Here is an 11,296-nt window from a genome sequence, read left to right as displayed (position 1 = left end):
TGATTTCTGTAGTCGGTTTGTAAGACGTGCAATGTGTATATTTTACCAGTAGATGTCACCAAAGCGCGACAGATGTTTCTCCAGTTCATATTTCATGCCTCTGTGCATTTTCAGTTTAACCCCTTAAGGACCAAGCTTCTGGAATAAAAGGGAATCATGACGAGTCACACATGTTATGTGTCCTTAAGGGGTTAAAGGGGCACGCTGAGCACCAGGACCACTGCAGTTTAATGTGGGGTACTGTTGGGGACCTGCAATACTTGCAAAAAAAAACACTAGAACAAACTGGAGTATTCAGCTTGGAGATAGTGAGAACCGGGCGGACTGGTTACTCAGAAATATAATAACTCACTTTGTTTTGTGAAGGAGGTTTTGGGGAGGTAAGGATTTTCTTGTTTTTGTTTTGCAGAAGTGACAGATGGGTGACAGTGAGTATGAATAATTGGTCACGCTTATGTCCACTGAAGAGCCATAGAGGCAGCTGTGCAACAGGGAGGGCTGCAGCTAAGGTTCTCATCTTCAGAGTCTATGAGTCGATGCCTGGGGCAGTATGGGATGCACTGGACTGAGCTGTCCTGTGAGGTCATCATCGTCATTGTTATCTGTTGATGTGGGGGAACTTCTCCATGGGCGACTTGGTGGTAAAAGTTGGACCACTGCAGGTGAAGTTTCCTGGGATGCTCCTGGTCTGGTCCAACATTATGACCAGACATGCTTGGAGGTTTATAACTTGCAAAAGGCAGGCTTCAGGGTGAAGTCGAGGCTTATCCAAGATGTCTCCAAGGCAGACCAAGAGGCTGGCAGTGGTGTCATTTTCCAGGATAATATCATAGGCTTTTTCCTAGGGAATATGTAGGACGTCCTGGTGCCCCTATAACTGTCCAGAAGGTTTGTTTTCTAATTCTTTCTGAAGGTGGCAAAGGTTCTTGTACTTTTATTTGGTGGTGAAGGCTGGGGGAGGGGTGTGTGTGTGTGCTGGATGATGTGTGTGGGTGGGTGTGTGTGTGTGTGTGTGTGTGCTGGATGATGTGTGTGGGTGTGTGTGTGTGTGTGTGCTGGATGATGTGTGTGGGTGTGTGTGTGTGTGTGCTGGATGATGTGTGTGGGTGTGTGTGTGTGTGTGCTGGATGATGTGTGTGTGTGTGTGTGTGTGCTTTCTGCAATCATTCGCACACAGCTGGACTATATAAAGCCACCTTTCGCGACTGGCTGAAGGGAGTTCGGGAAGGCGCAAAAGTGGCTTTTAAAATGAGCACAGATGAAGATTGTCTCTGCCACAGCTGGAAGCCCCTGAGGAAGGACGACACGCGTCTGGGAGACACAAACAGTGAACTGTTTTTGGACTTATATTTGAATTTTATTTTCATTATTGTTACCAGTTTATTTTGTTTTTTCCCTATTTATTTATTGTTCACACATTGTTCCAGTATCAGAGGGATCCTATCTATTATCCAGGGCCCAAAGACGCTTTGTTATTATGTGCAATAATTCTATATCCATCTTGTAAGTGCATTACTAATAAAAAGTGTTTCATTTATTTTATAAATTGGGGCACTATGTATGTGTCCCTCTTTCTCTCTCCTATTTGAAAGGATAAAAGAGAAGATTAGACAGACAGACAGACACCTTTACGTTCCTACAATCAAATTGATTCTAGTGAGTGCAATATTACCACCAGCGCTATATCTAGTTTTATAGTACTACACTATTGTGTTTTCTTTTATAGATTGTATTTTATGTAATACTTAAATGCACCGTTTGCAATTATTGTAGCAACAAATGCAAAAAATTGTAAAAAGCACTAGAATTAGGAAAATAAACAATTTTAAAACTCACTGCTACACACTTTAGTGCGCCTCCCCCTGTTTTCAATCACGCACCAGAAACAAAGATAAAATAGTGTCAAATGAGGAGGGCGTTAAAGCTAAAATAAACCCAGTAGGTTATTATGAGTGCAAACACCAGTTAAATATAGTAAATACGTATGAATACAGCAAGCATGGCTCTTAAAGAGTAACTATAGTGCTAGGAATATAAAGCTAGTACTATAGTGCCATCTGCCCCCCCAACTTGCTCGCGCCCCCTCCTGCCCACCCGCTGGCATGTAAAGGGTTAAAATTTCAGCCCTGATGTCTCTCGGCGTGGGATCAGGCTCCGCCTTTGCTCCTCATTGGCCGATGTCCGTCATCGGACCTAATGCGCATGCGTGGCGAGCACTGTGAACGAATTAGGACTTCCCAATTGGAAAGCATTGAATCATTGCTTTCCTCTGGGGGGGGTTCTGATGCTGGATGTCCTCATGTAAAGGGTGAAGACATCCAGCGTCATTGAGTGGACCTGAAGTAATCCTAGGGACCCGGAAGCACCTCTAGTGGTTGTCTGGAAATACAATGAATGTATAGGAATTTTCTGTTTTATTTCCACGTTCTAACAGATCATTATTTAGTGGCTCTCTTCTAAATGGAAACCCAGCTATCACCATGCCAGTAAGTGTTCCTGGACAAGACACTGAATGATATAAATCCACCTACCTCAAATCCTCATAGATTTGTAGATTATTTCACCTAAAATATCCCTTTTAACAATAATAGATGGACTTTGTAGCAGACCACTGATAACCCGACCTGTTACCTCCGCTAATACCTTCCTTCAACCACTCGGGAACCCTTAAAACAAGCCGTCAACCATTTCCCCACAGTAACTAGACGAGACACAGCTCTGGGAGTACAACTCTATTTTATTACACCACACACGGCTTTTATACATAACCCCTTGCAAGGGGTCTTCTACACAAACACACAGGGGTTTCTATCCCAGGATCCTCTGTACCTGGGAGCCAAGGCGTTGGAAAAGGGACATAGTCTCTTTGTCTCCCAGGCACAGAAAAGCCCGCCAAAATAGCCAGTGCCCCAAAAGTGTCCCCACCAACCACAGGAACCCCACACCAAGTCCATTTCCCCGACCTGTCTCCATTCGTGAGCTTCCTGTGCGGAAACCATGCAAGGCAAGCGTCTGCTTTAGGGATACGAATGTTCCCCCTGGTTGGCGTTCGTCTATACGATTGGCGGCCACCCAGGGGAGCACTCATTAATTGCTTCCATTGCGGTTTCGCACTTATGTTATTGGTGCGAACGTTCTAATTAATTGGTGTGAACATTCTAATGAGGCACCGGGGTGGTCCCCGTTCGGGAGACGAATGGGTTCGGTTCGTATAACCGCTCCCGAACAGGGAAACAGAGCCCAGTACACGAAATACCCGGGGAAACACACAGTACAAGGGGAAACACATGAATAAGCAGTGGGCGCATGTGGGTATGGCACTCAGTGATGGCGTTCCGTCACAGACTTCACGACTGTAATCTATTTATTTCATGTGCGCAATCTTTAAGCATTATTTGACTTTAGGAATATTACCACCAGGGACTTGCCCTCTGCACTATCCCCACCAGTTCTCGTGTTTCGTTTGCCAGCCGCCACTTACGTTAACCCTCACTCTGCTAAGAGATTTATTTTTCATTCGTTCTAAAGTCATTGTCAAATGACTTGCACAAAATGTTATTTTAATAATCTAATTACAGAATGCCAGAACAGATTGACGCCCAGAGTACGAATATCTGAAATGCCGCGACCCAGGAATGCAGAAACTATCACAGATCCAGTTTTAAAAATGTTGTAGAAAAATGCTAAACATTTAAACAATAGGTTAACCAATTGTGAGCCTGAAATAAAGAATCCAGGGCAAGAAAAAACCCAACATAATTTCTCTTGAATTATTAATCACGCAATATTTACTCTTTACTCAAGTATTTTTGTTTGTCTTTTTTTTTTGTCAAGGACAAATATTGAAAAAGTGAATTATGGTTTTAACCCCTTAAGGACACGTGACATGTCATGATTCCCTTTTATTCCAGAAGTTTGGTCCTTAAGGGGTTAAAGGGACAGTCTAACCACAACAACTTCAGATTAAAACCAATTAATTAAAGTATAGATCATTCCCCATGCAGTTTCACTGCTAATTCCTCTGCCATTAAGGGGTTAAATCACTTTGTTTATGCAGCCTTAGTTACACCTCCCTAAAAAATAGCAGCACAGATTTCCAAGGTGATAATAACATTCAGGAAATATTTAAAGATCTCTCTCTTTCATCACAAAAAGCATTCCATGCACGGCGCTTATTAAACACGGCATCCGTTTATTATCCCACATACGGGTATTTATTGATTTATTATCCCACATACGGGTATTTATTGATTTATTATCCCACATACGGGTATTTATTGATTTATTATCCCACATACGGGTATTTATTTATTATCCCACATACGGGTATTTATTGATTGATTATCCCACATACGGGTATTTATTGATTGATTATCCCACATACGGGTATTTATTGATTTATTATCCCACATACGGGTATTTATTTATTATCCCACATACGGGTATTTATTGATTTATTATCCCACATACGGGTATTTATTTATTATCCCACATACGGGTATTTATTGATTGATTATCCCATATAAGGGTATTTATTTATTATCCCACATACGGGTATTTATTGATTTATTATCCCATATACGGGTATTTATTGATTGATTATCCCATATACGGGTATTTATTGATTGATTATCCCACATACGGGTATTTATTGATTTATTATCCCACATACGGGTATTTATTGATTTATTATCCCACATACGGGTATTTATTTATTATCCCACATACGGGTATTTATTGATTGATTATCCCATATAAGGGTATTTATTTATTATCCCACATACGGGTATTTATTGATTTATTATCCCATATACGGGTATTTATTGATTGATTATCCCACATACGGGTATTTATTGATTGATTATCCCACATACGGGTATTTATTGATTGATTATCCCATATACGGGTATTTATTGATTTATTATCCCACATACGGGTATTTATTGATTTATTGTCCCACATACGGGTATTTATTTATTATCCCACATACGGGTATTTATTGATTTATTATCCCATATACGGGTATTTATTGATTGATTATCCCATATACGGGTATTTATTTATTATCCCACATACGGGTATTTATTGATTGATTATCCCATATACGGGTATTTATTGATTTATTATCCCATATACGGGTATTTATTGATTGATTATCCCATATACGGGTATTTATTGATTGATTATCCCATATACGGGTATTTATTGATTTATTATCCCACATACGGGTATTTATTGATTTATTATCCCACATACGGGTATTTATTGATTTATTATCCCATATACGGGTATTTATTGATTGATTATCCCACATACGGGTATTTATTTATTATCCCACATACGGGTATTTATTTATTATCCCACATACGGGTATTTATTGCTTTATTATCCCACATACGGGTATTTATTGATTTATTTTCCTGTGTATGGATATTAAAGCGGCACTGTCATGCCGAACTTACCTTTCCCCAATCGATTCCTCTTCTCCCCCTCTCTCAGGATCCGTTCTTCATTTCTTCCTGTCTGCTCTAGTTTTCTTTAAAACATAAGACAAAGTAGGGACTATTTTTCCTATGCTTGACCAACTTTGACCGAGGAGACGAGCTAAGTCCGATCCATCTCCTGTGTTCAAAGTCAATTTCCAACAATTTTCACCTTCCTCCTGTTGCTTCATCCGCCGTTCGAACGCCGGCAAAACTACCGAATTTTGTCCTAACAGAATGAGAACAGTTTGTCCGTTTGTGTTAGGACGCAATTCGGTACTTTTTGCTTGAATTGGAATTAGTGCCTCCATCTGCCACTATCAGAATAGTGTAGGGTCACAGGCTGCTCACTGTTTAATAGACATGCCCCTACTCGCGGTATCGTAAGTAGGGGCATAATTTACTAATACTAAGTAATTTTTACTTAGTATTAGTAAATTTGGCTGAAAGAGCAATTTAGGTCTTTCAGCCTTTTAGTAGATAGCTCCCTGATACCGTGGGAATTAGGGAGTTATCTACTAAGCGGCTGCAATATGCAGCCACAGCAATGAATAGGATCGGAGTTTCATTCATTCAAATGAAATTCCGATCCGAACAAAGTGACGAATTGCATTCTAATGGAGAAACTGTTCTCATTCTGTTAGGATGCAATTCGGTAGTTGCGCCGGTGTTCGAACGACGAATAAAGCAACAGGAGGAAGGGGAGTATTGTGGGATAATTTCTTTGACCACAGGAAACGGAGTGGACTTTGCTCCTCCGCTGGGTCAGAGCGGGTCAAGCGTAGGAAATCTCCATAAGACAAAGAGTCCCTACTTTGTCTTATGATTTTAAAGAAAACTAGAGCAGACAGGAAGAAATGAAGAACGGATCAGGAGAGAGGGGGAGAAGAGGAAGAGATTGGGGAAAGGTAAGTTCGGCATGACAGTGCCGCTTTAAGGCAACATTTTCACAGAATAAGTGCAATGAAAAATAAAGAAGGGGCTTTCAGAGTAATTGTGGTGGATAGTAGCTGGGACACACCAACAGGGGCGGACTGAGAACCCTCAGGGCCCCCGGGCAAAATAAATCAAGGGCCCCTTACAGGCCCCACCCATACTCCGCAGCAAGCGCCACCCATGTCCCGCCTCCATGCACCGCCTCCAGCCACACCCTACACAATCTTTAGACACAAGGAACAAAAGTGCAATAATCCCTTCAAGGCCCCAGTAGAGACTACAATGGGCCATGGAAGGGGGTCTTTCTAACAGAGGCCATCTCAGTGTCCCTGCTGGAAACAGTCGCCTCCAGGCCCCAGTAGAGACTACAATTGAGGGCTAATGGGCCATGGAGGGGGGGAGCATTCTAGCAGAGGCTATCTCAGTGTCCTTTAGAGAGTGTGTTAGAAAGAATTTCCTCCAGGTCCCATTAGAGACTACAATGGAGTCTAATGGGGCCTGGAGGGGGGTCTCTCCAACACTCTGGTTCCTATTCACAATATAGCAACACAACATAGCTGATACATAGGCCAAGTTGGCTCCTCTTACCTTAATTACTGTTGCTGGCTGGCAGTCTGTGAGCTTGCTGGAAGGCTGTGGGCTTACTGGCTGCGGCTGGCAGGCTGTGGGCTTGCTGGCAGGCTGTGGGCTTGCTGGCTACTGCCGGCAGGCTGTGGGCTTGCTGGCTGCGGCTGGCAGGCTGTGGGCTTGCTGGAAGGCTGTGGGCTTACTGGCTGCGGCTGGCAGGCTGTGGGCTTGCTGGCAGGCTGTGGGCTTGCTGGCTACTGCCGGCAGGCTGTGGGCTTGCTGGCTGCGGCTGGCAGGCTGTGGGCTTGCTGGCTGTGGCTGGCAGGCTGTGGGCTTGCTGGCTGCGGCTGGCAGGCTGTGGGCTTGCTGGCTGCGGCTGGCAGGCTGTGGGCTTGCTGGCTGCGGCTGGCAGGCTGTGGCTTGCTGGCTGTGGCTTGCTGGCTGGCTGGCAGGCTGTGGCTTGCTGGCTGCGGTTGGCAGGCTGTGGGTTTGCTGGCTTTAAGCCTAACTGGTGGCCTGTAGGCTGGCTGTCTGTCTACTGGCCAGCCTGTGGGCTGGCTGGCCTGTGGGTTGGCTGGCTTGCTGGCTACTGGGGCACTCGTAGATTATTTAAAGAAATAATCCATGCACAATAACCACTACTACTCTGTGTAGTCGTTATGGTGCCAGGAGGGCCGGGCCCCCCTCCCAGAGTAAGTAGTCAAACCGTTTAAGAACAGTTTGACAACTTACCTGGGGTCTGCTGGGATATGAGGCTGTAGTAGGGTATAGGAGCAGTGGTGCAATGTGTAAGGGGTGCAGTGTGTGTGAAAGGTTCAGTGTGTGTGAGGGGGTGTAGTGTGTGAATGTGTAGGGTGTGTGGGGAATGTGTGTACGAGGGGGCTGTGTATGTGTGTGGCAATGTTAGTATGGGGGGCTGTGTGTGTATGGGTGGGCAGTGTATGTGTGTGTGTGTGAGGCAATGTGTGTAAATGTGTATGTGTGTGTGGGGGCAGTGTGTGTGTATGGGGGGCAGTGTGTGAATGTGTATGGTGTGTGGGGGCAGTGTGTTTATGGGGCTAAAGTTCACTCTCACCACTGCGACCACCAGGAATACCTGGTGGTCACAGTGTTGAGAGTGAACTCTAGCCCGTAGCTCCAGGGCTAGAGTTTACTCTCGCAAGAGCCGTAACGTTGCCGTGGTAACCGCAGCAACGATCTGTGCTCGCGCAAGAAGGACCCAGAGGAGCTGCAGGCTGAGCTCCCGGGTCCTCTCTTCCTCCCTCCCCTGCCGGCTGCCCGCACGGTGCCTGCGGACAGGGGAGGGGGCAATTGCCCTTACTCCCCCTCCCCCTCTTCTTACCCCCCCTCCCCCTCTTCTTACCCCCTTCTTACTCCCACTCTCTTCTTACCCCCTTCTTACTCTCCCCCTCGTCTTACTCCCCCCTCCCCCTCTCCTTACTCCCCCCTCCCCCTCTTCTTACTCCCACCTCTTCTTACTCCTCCCTCTTCTTACTCCCCCCTCTTCTTACCCCCTCCCCCCTCTTCTTACCCCCTCCCCGCTCTTCTTACCCCCTCCCCCCTCCCCCCTCTTCTTACTCCCCCTTCCTCTTTTTACTCCCCCCTCCCCTCTTCTTACCCCCTTTACTCCACCCTCTCTTCTTACTCTCCCCTCTTCTTACCCCCCTCCCCCTCTTCTTACTCTCCCCTCCCCCTCATCTTACTCCCCCCTTCCTCTTTTACTCCCCTCTCCCCCTCTTCTTATCCCCTTCTTACTCCCCCCTCCCTTCTTACCCCCTCTCTCTTCTTACCCCCCCTCTCTCTTCTTACCCCCCTCCCTCTCTCTTTTTACCCCCCTCTACTCACCTCTCTTTTTACCCCCTCCCTCTCTCTTTTTACCCCCCTCCCTCTCTCTTTTAACCTCCCCTCTCTCTTTTAACCCCCCCTCCCTCTCTTTTAACCCCCCTCCCTCTTTTAAACCCCCCTCCCTCTCTCTTTTAACCCATCTCTTTTAACAACCCCATCTCTCTTTTAACCCCCCTCTCTTTTAACCCCCCCTCCCTCTCTCTTTTAACCCCCCCTCCCTCTCTCTTTTAACCCCCCTCCCTCTCTCTTTTAAACCCCCCCTCTCTTTTAACCCCCCCTCTCTCTTTTAACACCCCCCCTCTCTCTTTTAACACCCCCCCTCTCTCTTTTAACTCTCCCCCTCCCTCTCTCTTTTTACCCCCTCCCCGTAGCGTGGCCGAGCTGCTCTGCGTCCGCAGTGCCGGCCGGATTGATAGGAAGGTGCACACACACTGAGTGTGCACCTTCCTGTCAGTCCGGCCGGGTACAGGAAACAGAAACTCCTGTTCCGCGCGGAACAGGAGTTTCTGTTTCCTGTACCCGGCCGGACTGACAGGAAGGTGCACACTCAGTGTGTGTGCACCTTCCTATCACTCCGGCCGGCACCGCGGACGCAGAGCAGCTCGGCCACGCTACGGGGAGGGGAGGTGAGAAGCTGCAGCCGCCTGAGCGCTCTTAAGAGAGCGCTCAGGCGGCTGCAGCATTTAAAGGGGCGGCCGGGCCCCCTGATGGCGGGCCCCCCTCCCGGCCGGGCCCTCGGACCATGTCCGAAGTGCCCGACCGGTCAGTCCGCCCCTGCACACCAATCACTGTGATTGGTTCCCAAAGCAATCAGTCAGCCTTGGGACCAATCAAAGGCTGTTGCTGGAATGTGTGTGATTTAATATAAAATAGAAAAGTGGCATTTAGCAGCCAATCCTCCAGAGGGCATGGCAGGGCCGGACTGGGGATACAAAGCAGCCCTGGAAAAAAAAAATCTATGCCAGCCCCATGTCACTGCGTCATATATTGTCGTGTGTAATATATATTTATATTGCTTTTTCTAATATAAAATATTGGTCCTTTCGGAGTAAAACGTTTAATTATACAGTAAGCATACTCACATGCAGACACAATCTCACTGACACACACAAGTTCATTGATACACAGCCTAATAGACAAACAATCTCACTGAAATACATAAGCTCATTGACATAAAAACACAAGCTCACTCAGTAGCAGACACACACACACACAGCTTAATGTAGTGGTTCTGGTGTCTATAGCGTGTCCCTGCAGGCTTTTCAACGTAAACACTGACTTTTCAGAGAAAAGGCAGTGTTTACATTGCTTCCTAGTGACACTGCTAGTGACAGTCACTCAGACGGTCACTAGAGGTGCTTCCTGTGTCAGTGCACCTACATTCAGGGCCTCCACGCTCTGTAGGTGCTGAACGTTCCCCATAGAGATACATTAATTCAATGCATCTCTATGAGGAGCTGCTGATTGGTGTAACGTTTTGCAGCCAATCCTATGGCAAAGCATTGGATTGGCTGAGATCATCAAACTTGATGATCTCAGCCATAGAGGCAGGGCCAGTCGAGGGGAGAACAGCACGCTGCGTGGGGAAACCCCCCCACTATTTTTAAACATGTACACCATGACAGACACAGAAACACACATATATCATGACACAGACACACACACCATGACGGACAGACACACCATGATGGACAGATACACCATGACACAGACAGACACACACCATACAGACAGACACCATGACACAGACAGACAGACACACACACCATGACACAGACAGACAGACATACACACCATACAGACACCATGACACAGACAGACACACACACCATGGCACAGACAGACAGACACACACACACCATAACAGACAGACATACACACACACCATACAGACAGACACCATGGCACAGACAGACAGACACACACACACACACCATGACACAGACAGACAGACACACACACACCATAACAGACAGACAGACACACCATGACACAGACAGACAAACTCACACTGACACACATTACTCCTACCTGCCAGGGGGTCGTGCAGTGCAGACGGCTGTCTGTGCTGGAGGCTGCTGGGGGAGCTGCGCTGTCTCTGCTCTCCTGCCCTCGCGCGCTGCTGAATGAGACCGGGGCCAGAAATTTCCCGGTATCCCGGTGGGCCAGTCCGGCCCTGGGGCATGGACTAAAAGGAAATGCTCATAGATATAAATGGTCAAAAATACAAATGAGGATCAGAAAAAAACCAGATGACATATTGTGACATGAGATTAATTGTGGGAAGTTTTGTATTCCCAGTATTTTTATTATATTTCACCATTAATGTCTAAGGGCATTCCCCATTGTGAAGCTGCAGGTTATAATCCCTTTTAATCTAACGCTCAGAACCTGTCACTTTAATTGGGGAGTATCTGCACGAACGACTAATGCTGCAAGGTTTATGGGGTATTCTGGGAATCTGC

The sequence above is a fragment of the Pelobates fuscus genome, chromosome 10 (genome assembly GCF_036172605.1).
Source record: "Pelobates fuscus isolate aPelFus1 chromosome 10, aPelFus1.pri, whole genome shotgun sequence".
NCBI classification, from domain to species: domain Eukaryota; kingdom Metazoa; phylum Chordata; class Amphibia; order Anura; family Pelobatidae; genus Pelobates; species Pelobates fuscus.
This window is presented reverse-complemented; position numbering follows the sequence as displayed.